Here is a 12,391-nt window from a genome sequence, read left to right as displayed (position 1 = left end):
CTCGCTGTGTTCATCGATCTCTTCTCCAACAACGGTGAAGCATTCGCAGAAGGTACTTACACTTCATCGCACGGAGGCCGCATTTACGAAGTGGAAAATTTATTGCACTGAACCATTACAAACTGCAAAGCTGCCTTTTACAGCTCGAGAAAACAACTTTGGCAATAAAAGAGATAATGGAAGCCATCACTGGCTGCCATCGTAGGTGTACCGAGGCGTTTAGACAGAAGGTTGTATAATTTACTAAATTTACATCAAAAATGTCGTAAGAGTAAATTTACGTCTTATTTTTTCTGTTTTTTTTATCATTGTGTAGCTTTGTCACTTCAAGTTCCTTCACAACGAGTACAACCAATGTGTAATGTTCCTTATGTCCACCACTGTTAGCAAACTTATCCGTGTGAAAAGTACTGATGTCGTCAACAAGAGAGCCAAGTTGGACAATGCCGGATACTTTTACGCATCCCGATCGAAAATGCATACCAGAATAATAACTCATTTACCTATATCATCTTTTGTTTTGTTTAAATATTTTGCATAAAGTTGGACTGAAAACATTTTTCCATTATATCATAATTATAACAGCACTAGATATAATTTTGGAAAATTGTTGAATTAAATTTCGTTTTCTTTTATTAATTTTTTGGAATTCCGTTTTTTTTTATTTCTATGGGTGTGTTGAGATTTTAAGAGGAGATTTGGGAAATTAAAATATAGAAATCTAACCTGGATCTTGATTTTCAATATAAATTTTGGGAGTTTGGTTGAACTGCAGTGTGAGTTGGATTACATTATTCTGAAATTTCGAGAAAGTGCTGGTAATGGGACAGACATTCTGGATTTTGTTTATTTAATTTGAAAACGCTTAAACAACAAATGTTTATGGTCTATCGCCAGCTTTCTAGGCGAATCCTGACAATATACCTTCCCAAACCTCCAACTCCATAGCACTTATGAGGGTGTCGCTGAGTCGGTGGCCTCTCATTAAGTAAGTGCTACATCAACATTTCCTTCCCCTATCCCAAGTTACGGTAAAGATGGGCGTGGCCGGGAAGAGTGATATTCATGCTTTTAGTATTCTTGTTTATGATTTGAACAAGGTATACTCCCCTGCCTTGTTCTTGAAAGTAGTCAGGATGAGATTATTAAAAAGAAACATGAATGTTGCTAGTATCCAATCTACGAAGTATACCGTAACTACGCTAACGCAGACATTCTGGATTTTGTTTATTTCGTCTAGGCATTTCAATAGGAATTTTTGGATTCCGGAAGAATCGATTGCATGAGAGCAATTCTCGCTGAAACCAGGCCGCCATCGGCACCCATCGTTAGAATTCCATTTTTTTTGTCACTGATCGCTAGTTTTCGATAAAACTTAAGGGTGGTCCTTTCTGTTTTCTCAAATTGGTGGACCCCTCGTACGCCAGCTAGCTGAACAGTTTGCGAAAAAGTCCATTTTTTGATAAATCTTGGGTATTTCTTCACGGTATATGTCTCATATTTCACTTGGAACACATAGCAAACTTAGTGGCATTGTATAGAGAAAGGATATAGCTTTCATTTAAACTTGAAAAAAATTTGGCGGCCATTTTGAATTTGGCCGCCATCTTGAATTTTGTTAGAAAAATCGATTTTTCACCATTAGCGCACCGCTAGTTTTGAATTCTGAGATCATCATCAGAAAGCTGAGGAAAAATTGCGCAAGATACGCTACAGAAACTAGGTGAGCAATGGTATTTACCCTATCAAATGTACGATTTTCTAAATCATGTTATACGATTTTGACGTATATGGCGAGTGCAATCAATACAAACATAATTTTTTGTACAACAAAGAAACAAGTTTTCAACCTTTGGTGTTTTATTCGAGTCGAGTAAAGAATAAGAATATTATTTTTAGTGAAAAAATCTGGCGGCCATCTTGGATTTTGACGCCATGGTGGTAGAATTATTTTTTCACCTTGATAGCACTCAGCATGTCGAATTTAGAGGCTACCAATAAAAAAAGGTTACGTATACTCTTCTTCTTATTATTCTTCATTTTACTGACATTACGTCCCTACTGGAACCAAGCCTGATACTCAGCTATAAATAGTTATAAATCCAGGTTATTAAACAGGAATTTTCTTTTTTAATGCGATTTCTGACAACAGAATAATTCTTCGACATATCTTTGAATTCAGTAATGATGAATAAATAAATTCAATAAATGAAAACCGTCAAAACACATTGGTTATATTAAACAAACATTTTTTTACCCTATGCATTGTTGTTCATTGTATGCAGTTTATAGATTGCGTGTCAGGACATTAGTAAGCCTTGTGGTAATATCTGTAGTTCTAACGTAAAACATTGACAAAAGTGCATTAATTTATAATGAAAGTCTTAAATTTTGAAGCAAAAAACATCCTTGATTTTCTAAGTCATAAAGTATCGTTTTTAGTACCGCCCAACATGCATGTGAAAAATAGCGAAATTGAATGATGAGAAGCAGGTTTTGTTCTAATGTGGACGTAATGCCGAAAGGCAGGTGTATAATTTCGAGGTTAGAAAAACTGGCGGCCATCTTGGTTTTTGACGCCATCTTGGTTTTTAGCAGTTGCATGATTTTTTACCATCTCAGTGCTCATCATGTTGAATTATAAGGCCTCCGTTAAAAAAATCAATCAGATTCTATCTTTTTAAAAGACACGGACACCGTCTTCAGCCATTTAGCTTATCTCAGCTGTTCAACTGATTGTTCATTTGTATCAATGGTTTTAGACCAAATAAATGAAAGAAATAATGCTATTTTACAACTCGAAGATATGCAGAAGAATCATTCAGGTAGCAAATAAGCGTTAAAAAATCCTATTTGATAATTTGTTTTTAAAAATAGTTAAGCTGAAGGGCTGGCTCTGTTCCAGTAGGGACGTAACGTGAGGAAAAAGAAGAACAAGAAGAAGAGTAAGTGTAACGGTAGCATTGAAATACTACATGTTGAGTGTTTGCAAGGTGAAAACTCATTCTACTACTTAAAACCAAGATGGCGTCAAAATCAGAGATGGCCGCCAGATTTTTTCACTCAAATTAATAATCCTATTCTTCATCTGTCTCAAATAATACACCAACGATTGAAAACTTGTTTCTTTGTTGTACAAAAAATTATGTTTGCATTGATTGCACTCGCCATATACGTCAAAATAGTAGAACATGATTTAAAAAATCGTTCATATCATAGGGTAAATACCTTTGCGCACCTAGTTTCTGTAGCCTATCTTATGCAATTTTTCCTCAGCTTTCTGATGGTGATCTCAGAATTCAAAACTAGCGGTGCGCTAATGGTGAAAAATCGATTTTTCTAACAACATTCAAGATGGCTGCCAAATTCAAAATGGCCGCCAAAATTTTTTCAAGTTTAAATGAAAGCTATATCCTTTCTCTATAAGATGCCACTAAGTTTGCTATGTGTTCCAAGTGAAATATGAGACATATCCAGTGAAGAAATACCCAAGATTTATCAAAAAATGGGCTTTTTCGCAAACTGTTCAGTTAGCTGGCGTACGAGGGCTCCACCAATTTGAGAAAACAGAAAGGACCACCCTTAAGTTTTATCGAAAACTAGCGATCAGTGACATAAAATTGGAATTCTAACGATGGGTGCCGATGGCGGCCTGGTTTCAGCGAGAATTGCTCATGATTAGTTTCCACATTTGAATACTTTGGTTTGAGCAACTACGATTTTGGTGGGGAATCTTTGATTCCGAAAGAAGTTCCGATATTTGGATGGGAATCCACATAGAACTACTGGATTCATGATGAGTGCTCTGAAGAATTCTTGAAATCCGAAAGTAATGCTGAGATTTTGATGGGAATTTTCAGTTTCGGTGGGATTTTTATGATAACTATGAAATTTAGATTTTATAGTGGGTATTCTGAGATTGAGGAGAGAATGCTGGAAATCCTATAAGCATTATGGGCCTTGCTTAGCCGAGTGGTTAGAGTCCGTGGCTATAAAGCAAAGCCATGCTGAAGGTGTCTGGGTTCGATTCCCGGTCGGTCCAGGATCCTTTCGTAATGGAAATTTCCTTGACTTCCCTGGGCATAGAGTATCATCGTACCTGCCACACGATATACCGTAAAATCGGGTGTAATTGATCAGAAGGGTGAAATTGATCATCGTATCACACGATTTTATTTATTTGTAATGGAGCACAAATATCAATGTAAGCTGCAATAAATGAACGTTGTTTGTCGTAACTATTGTCGAATTGTGTGTTGTGAAGTTTTTTTTGCGTTGAAGAATGTTTATTATTATGGAAATAATGTAAAATTTCAAAATCATGCACGGTGCAGTATTGACAAACACCTATAAACTTCTATTTCTAAGCAAGGATTTGAACATGGTATTACCCTAAAAGTTTGAGAGGATGCTTGAGATATATCCCTAAACCTGATTTCATTGCCAAAACTCGTACCAATTAGCTCATATGGTTGAATTAATTGAATTTCTGTTAGATATCATTGAATTCCTTAGGAAATTGCATACATTTAGGCGTTTTCCGCGTAATTGTTGAAATTTAACTGTTCGTTATTTATATAAATATTGCATTGTTAAGAATTTGACAAGCATATTCGGATTCAGAGAGCTGAAATTTATCATGTAGAATTGTTTTGAAAACTAACAATAATGGCATTGACAAGTGATCAATTTCACCCCGAAATGAGATCCCCTATTTTTTTTTATTTTAGAGCTATTTGTTAACACTAAAATGACATTTGTTAGAAAATTTCGCTACATGAGTCGATGAGGCTCACCTTCGTACTTGTTTTCCTGCATTTAGTTGTTTGGCATTGTTAACATTATAGAAAACAGACTAGAAAAACCGTGAAAAATGATCAATTTCACCCGAAATTACGGTACGAATGCGAAAAATGGAAATTTAGGCAAAGAAAGCTCTCAGTTAAAAACTGTGGAAGTGCTCATACAAACACTAAGCTGAGAAGCAGGCTCTGTCCCAGTGGGGACGTAATGCCAAGAAGAAGAAGAAGAAGAAGAAGATTATGTGATTCAGGATGAAATCCTTTCATTTTGATAGAAATCCTGAGTTCTCTATAGATTTCATGGGGTTTTCAAGGGAATCATGGGATTCTGAACTCCTACATTTCCGGTTGTAATATATGAATATCCATAAAATTGTTAGATTCTGACAGGGATTATGAGATTTGGATGGAAGTTATGGTATTTTTGTAAAAGTATTCTGGAATTTCGACCACTCTTGGGAGGTGGATTAATATAGTAATTTTTTGGGGTGTAATATTTTGAAATTCCGAAATATGATATGATATGAAAGAATCTTGGATATATAAATAAATCAAGAAAGAATTTTGAAATACCTTAAGAGTTCTGGAATTCCGCTTGCTTGAGCTTGAGATGCTACGTGGATGCTACCTCCAGTATCGCCAGATCAGCTGCACTTACACAAGGAACCAACCGAATGACTGCTTGGGACTAACAGGCATCCTCAGTGTATAAGTGCTGGTGATCTATTTTTAGCGACAATGGTGCCTGCCACGTCAGAATGCAGACCAATGTGGAGAAGGGGGAGGAATTGATGATGCATTATACTGGCTCCCACGTAGACCTGTGCGCCGACATATTTTCAATCGGCGGCGGCCTCAGGGCATTTTTGCACCGGCGGCGGCGGCGTTATCGGCGTCACGCCGTTGACCATTTTCGGCGGCGGCGGCGTGCATCGGCGTGGGGAAAATTGAACAAAAAAATCATATGGGTGTTGTTTGACTTTGAAAACCACATTCCAATTTACTTATGGAATAGTTTTTTATTTTTCAAATTTTCGGACATTTTGGTAAAAAATGAATCTTTGGTTAGGCTTTGTATCTATCTATATAAATAAAAATGGAGTGGTGTTTGTATGTCACGAAATGGCTTTAGAACGGGACAAACGATCTACACAATTCTTTCACTGTTGTCTTCTTGAAGGGTTCCGACGTGTTCGTGTGACGGAAAAGCTTAGGGAAGTTTTCAGACAATTTGGTAAAACGGGAAAGTACTAATACGTCATTTTGTATGGGAGGTTCCATGACATTTTTCAACAGCCTACTTGATGGCAAGACGAAGTTTGCCGGGACCACTAGTATTCAAATAAAAATTTATATAGATATATACATTAACGAACCTTAATACTCAATATTTTATAAGCAGAGCTGCTGAATGAATAATAATATTTTGTGCAAATTATATTATGGGTTTGTAATAGAGTTTTACATGATTTTCTTTAAATATTGCATTATATTTTGCCTTTCTTTTAGAATCTCCATATCTTTGATTCATTCATAGTGCCAGTTATGAATCACAGTTTCGATCGGCCAGGATGTCTTCTCGGTTCCGGGTCATTTGACCCATCACCCATGATATACAGCTCATTAATGCTAGTTCAAGGAACAGTCAATGCTGAAAGAAGAACATTCTAAATGTAAGCCATTATTTATTTCTCTTTTAGCAGTAATAGCTGCCAGCATAGGTTTTCGCATTGCGTTTGTAATCGACTTTTGACAGTTACTAAAACGGTTTACGACTTATTCGTCTTTCTGTAGCATTGATTTGCTTAAATCCTATTGATAGTACTTAGTAAATTAATTAATTTCTAGCAACCACAAGCTTGGTTTCTTCTTTTCACAACGGAGAAACAGTTAGCTTTTGTAACGTAAGTGTTCACCGAGTCGTTGGGTTTAATTTTTAATAAGACTCTATGAACGTATAATAAGCCTTAGTTCCATTTACTATTAAAAACGTTAAAATATGAAAGAAGGAAAAAGAAGGAAAATCTCTTATAAAAATGTAAGCTAGTGTAATGCAAATAATTGTTATATCAGTATAACGATAAAGAACTGACGATAATTCAAAGAAGCTAAAATTATCATTTAAAATATAAGCTAAATTATTGTCAATAGTAATGAAACCGGTACAAGTGGATAGAATAGCCTATGTTTAAAATAAGGAAAAAAATCTGATGAAATTATCAAAAACATGTCAAACCGTAGCCCACCGTTGGTAGCCAGAGGCGAACCAACCATGCATGTTTCATGCATTCTCTTGGAGCATTTATATAGCGAAAACCATGTCGTCCCGTCACATCATAAAGATCGACAAGTTAGCTAGCAGATCAGTTACACAGCGTAACAAAAATGACACTTTCGCGTGTCTCAAGGATCAAATTATGTGTCTCTAGTAGATTTTGGGTCGCTGAATCTGATGCCGTTCTCAGAAATGTTCCAGCACGTCACAATTTTTAGCTACAGGTCGCCAAAGTTGTATAAAACACTAGTTTTATTGATGTTTACATGAAATTTAAAGTACGATTTATCAAACTTTTTTGTAATATAATCTACTAAACATGCTAAATAGGCCTTGAACATTCAATTTAGATACAAATCAATGGAAAGTTTACGGTAAAATTTAGGTTAAATCATTTTTTTCAACATGTTTGCAGTCTTCATATAAAATTCTTCGTTTCTCTTATATGGCATAATACAATACTTTTCTGAACCACCAAAAAATAACATTTTACCATCGAAAATATTATGAACTTCGATGATAATTATTGTTCTATGCATAAAGTTTGAATTCTATGACAAATTGAGCAAACGAATTGCCGTACAAGTTGGAAAACTTGCATGCAAGTTGGCTGAAACAGTCAAATTTAGCATTTTCAACCGTCAATATCTCAAAAACTAGACGTGCCATGATATTTCTGAAAACGGCAATGGACTCAGCAACCCTTAATTTAGTAAATAGCGGTATTTTGATTCTTGAGACAAAACCGTGTTCCGCAGTGTTATTGGGCCACACTTATGAATCCTACACATCAGCGTTGAAAAATTTTGTTTTATTTTTGTTCTTGATTCGGCTAAACGGCATTCGGCCAAATGACCCGTTCGGCCAAATGGCATTCGATCAAATAACGGCATTCGATCAAATGACGGCATTCGGCCAAATGGCTGAACACCGTCTTCTCCTACATTGTATTGACTTCACTGGGCCGGTTAAGGGGAACAAGAAACGAATGTTTCTGGTTCAACTAATAATGTATTACAACCTAGGAACAGCGTGCTCACAAGTGGGGAACGAACTAGATGGTAAAAGTTATACATACAAAATAATAATCTCGAAATTTTATTTTCTTCGACGAAAAAAATGTATCAAATTCTATTATAACTGATAGCAAATCTGTATGGATTTCAAGCTAACATACATACATGTATGTTAAATGTTTTTAACATTATTTAAGAAAAATAAATGAGTAAGTATTTATGTATCTTGCCCAGTCCTCAAAATAAATGATGAATAATTATGCGTTTCATAAAACACTGATCCATATTTGTGGGCAATTTATAACTGTAGGACGAGTGTTCTTCAAATAATAGAGCAATTAAAATTGTTGCCCTACATTTGTTCATCTGTAACAATCCCTGATAAAATTCATAGGAATTTCCTTATAAAATCTCAAAACCATTACTGAAAGAATACTCGGAAAATTGCTGATAAAATTCTTGTCAGATTTTTTAATTCTGGAAGGATGCCTGAAGATTGGACTGGATGATTATCTGTCGGAGAAGGAATATTAGTTTGAGAAATTCTTGCATGAATCTTTAGAGAAAATCTGGGATAAAGTCTAGAAATATTTTCTGAAAAGATACATCAAAGAACCTGAAGAAATTATCGCTGGAATATATGGAGGCATCTTCTAAGGTACTTATGAATTATTTACTAGAGAGGTTTCATAGGGAATAGTTGGTAACTTGTTTTTTTTTGCTGGAATACCTAAAGGTACAACAAGACGAATGTTCAAAAATAATATCCACCAAATACTAAAATCCGAAAAACTCTAGCCAGTATATATGGAGAAATTACCCAAAGACTTCCAAGAAAGAATTTGTGCATGAGTCGTCTGAAGAATCCCTGAAGAAATTCCTGAGAAATTAAAGAAATGTATAGATATATCCTTAGAAAACGTCATAGTGGAATTAAATGAGGAATTCCTGAAATGACGCTTGAAATAATCTTTTAAAAATTCCAGACAACATTCACAAGAGTAATTTGATTAATTTGAGTTTTACTTAGAGTGCAAGCGATTAATCAAAAAACCTCTGTCATATATGATGAAGAATAACACATTTCAACAACCATTCCTCTCTATAGGGGAATTAGGGGCATAATGGACACGTTAAGCAAATGTTCTTTTTAAGACCATAAAATGGCAATGTTTTTATTTTACCCCCGGTTAGTTTTCAAGTTTGATGTTAGTACGACGTGCTACATTCATTTATGGTAATAAAAATTACATCAAATGTCAGAAAAACGAGATAGAAAATTGGATCAAAAACAAGGCCGGTAAAAAGGTATCGGGACAAAATGAACACTTGCGTGAAATTTAGTGATTCCAATATATTTAATGACTGTTAATCGTTACGATTCTCCCTCAATTATAATAGCTAAATAGAACCCACAGTCCTCGTTATAACGACAAAAGCTATCTGTAGCGACAAATTTCGGTCCCTTAAAAAACAAGTTAATATTATCACTCTTCTCTATAACGACATTTCTCTATTACGACGCACACTGGGGCAGATCGCTGGTTTTGACGGCCAAAACCTCTAGTACTCTAGTTATGCACCCTAGAGGTTTGGTGTCTTCGACAAAGTGTTTTGGAATAACTTGTACTATATTTTGACACATTCAGATTTGATCTAGATAAGTGAAAACTGATCTAGATCAGTTTTATCTTGTGATAGGAACGTCCTAGCAAAAAACTTTCTTCTGCAAAGTTGTTCATCGAGGCATTTTTGACATTTCTTCGGAAGACACTTACACTCTATCACTGACGTGGATTACGATATATGACAATTTAGTAAAAACAGTCAAAAAATCGATTTGACCATTCTTTCATAAAAAAAATATTAAAACATTTTTTGTCATCAAGTTTTAGAAGCTTAACTATAACAAAGTAAATTTACATCATTCACTAGCAAAATTTTCAGATTTCATTATATTTTTGGTAAAAACAGACTAAAAATAGTGTTTTACAAAATCCAGGATAACTCATGAAGCGGCAGATGGCGGCAGCTAATTTTTTGTATACGACTAGCCAAGAACATAAGTTTCATTGTCGCGAAGAAAAAAATGTGGGGCCACGTGGGGCTTTTTTGTTGTTGTGGTTTGAAAATTTGATGAAAATATGTTAAAAAATGCTTATATTTGTGAAACTTTTCATGAATTTATATTTTTCAAATGTATTTCTGAAACATATTGCATGTTGACGATGTGTTTTGAAGAAGTCATCTCTATACTGGTATTCCAATAAACTTTTAAACGGAATTCAAGATAATTTGTCCATATGTGTATCTACCTATCTATCTATCCTTTGATTTTTATTAGAGTAATAGTATTATGTTTAATAAAAGCCATATTATACGATACCAGTTTGGTGATGACTTTTTCAAGTGATTTGAAACATGTAATATGTTTTAGAAATACATTTGAAAAATATAAATTCATGAAAAGTTTCTCAAATTTAAGCATTTTTTAACAGATTTTCATCAAGTTTTCAAACCACTACAACAAAAAAGCCCCACGTGGCCCCACTTTTCTTTCTTCGGGACAATGAAACTTATATTCTTGGCTAGTCGTATACAAAAAATTAGCTGCCGCCATCTGCCGCTTCATGAGTTATCCTGGATTTTGTAAAACACTATTTTTAGACCGTTTTTATCAAAACTATAATTAAATCTGAAAATTTTGCTAGTAAATGATGTAAATTTACTTTGTTATAGTAAAGCTTCTGATACTTGATGACAAAATATTTTTTCACATTATTTTTTTGTATGAAAAAATGGTCAAAATCGATTTTTTTACTATTTTTACTAAATTGTCATATATCGTAATCCACGTCAGTGATAGAGTGTAAGTGTCTTCCGAAGAAATGTCAAAAATGCCTCAATGAACAACTTTGCAGAAGAAAGTTTTTTGCTAGGACGCTTCTATCACAAGATAAAACTGATCTAGATCAGTTTTCACTTATCTAGATCAAATCTGAATGTGTCAAAATATAGTACAAGTTATTCCAAAACACTTTGTCGAAGACACTAAACCTCTAGGGTGCATAACTAGAGTACTAGAGGTTTTGGCCGTCGAAAACAGCGATCTGCCCCATTGTGCGACGGTCCCTTGCGATGTCGTTATATCAAGCTTCGACTGCACCTAAATTCGTTACTTTGCTCAAACATTAAATTCTTCAACCGCATTGCTTATATGACAGTTTGAAACTGAGAAAAACATAAAGTCAAATTTCAAAGGACAATTGAAGCAAAACATAAACTTTTATACCGTCAAACATTCCAAATGCAATACAGATTTCATGCAGTGTATGAAGTTTTGATGAAGTATGCATATTCTCAGAGATAGAGGGGGTGTCCATTTCGCCCCGTATGTTCATTATGCCCCTAATCCCCATACTAATTAGTTTCCTCTCCTTCTAATACATCATTTTGATTGGACCATGATTTCTCAATTTTTCGACGGTGTCCGGTATTGGGTGCTCTCCGATACTGGGGATCTTCCCCTAGTAATTTAGGAATTCTCCAGGTTCAATGTTCATCTCTGGACAATTTTAAAGATTCTGTCACTTTTGACTTACTACGGCAAGGGGTATTTTTAAACCTGCTATGTACACATGCTAAAATATGCGTTGCATTGAAGTGCTTATTATTGCATTAAGATAACTTGTGCAACAAAAACCCCTCCAAATCTAAAGCGAATCATGCAGGTGCCCACCAACGACATTTTCTCATGCATTTGGTAGGTTAAACGGATCATTGAAGTAATTTCTGCAGAAATCTTAAATACAGTTCGTAAGGAATTCAAAAAAGAACTCTAACAATAACGTTTAGAAATATTTAAAAAAAAAAATTGGTTACTTTCTTGAAAGAATCTCTGAAGAAAATAACAGCGGAATTCTAAGACTATTTACAAAGAAATCAGCAAAACAATCCGATAATTTATTCTGGAACAACCTTTGAAAGGCTTAACATAGACAAAGGTTAATACATGGCGGAGGTCGAGAAGGAATCCTAGATAGAACTCGAGGAGATATCTGTAAACGAACGCTTGAACATTTTATTTGTAAAAATCGCTGACGAACTATTTGTCTTAAATCTGCATTTTTGAATTTCTTCAATTTTCTGATGATTTCAAGAGGTGTCTTATTTCCACATAAATTGTCTAAAGAAATTAAAAGCATCCTTTATTCAAGTCATACTTGGAAAAATCTCTTGAGAAAAATAAGGAAAACTTTTGGCAAAATCACTGAAGAGATCCCTTTGGTTATTCCTTT

The sequence above is a fragment of the Aedes aegypti genome, chromosome 3 (assembly GCF_002204515.2).
Source record: "Aedes aegypti strain LVP_AGWG chromosome 3, AaegL5.0 Primary Assembly, whole genome shotgun sequence".
NCBI lineage: Eukaryota > Metazoa > Arthropoda > Insecta > Diptera > Culicidae > Aedes > Aedes aegypti.
This window is presented reverse-complemented; position numbering follows the sequence as displayed.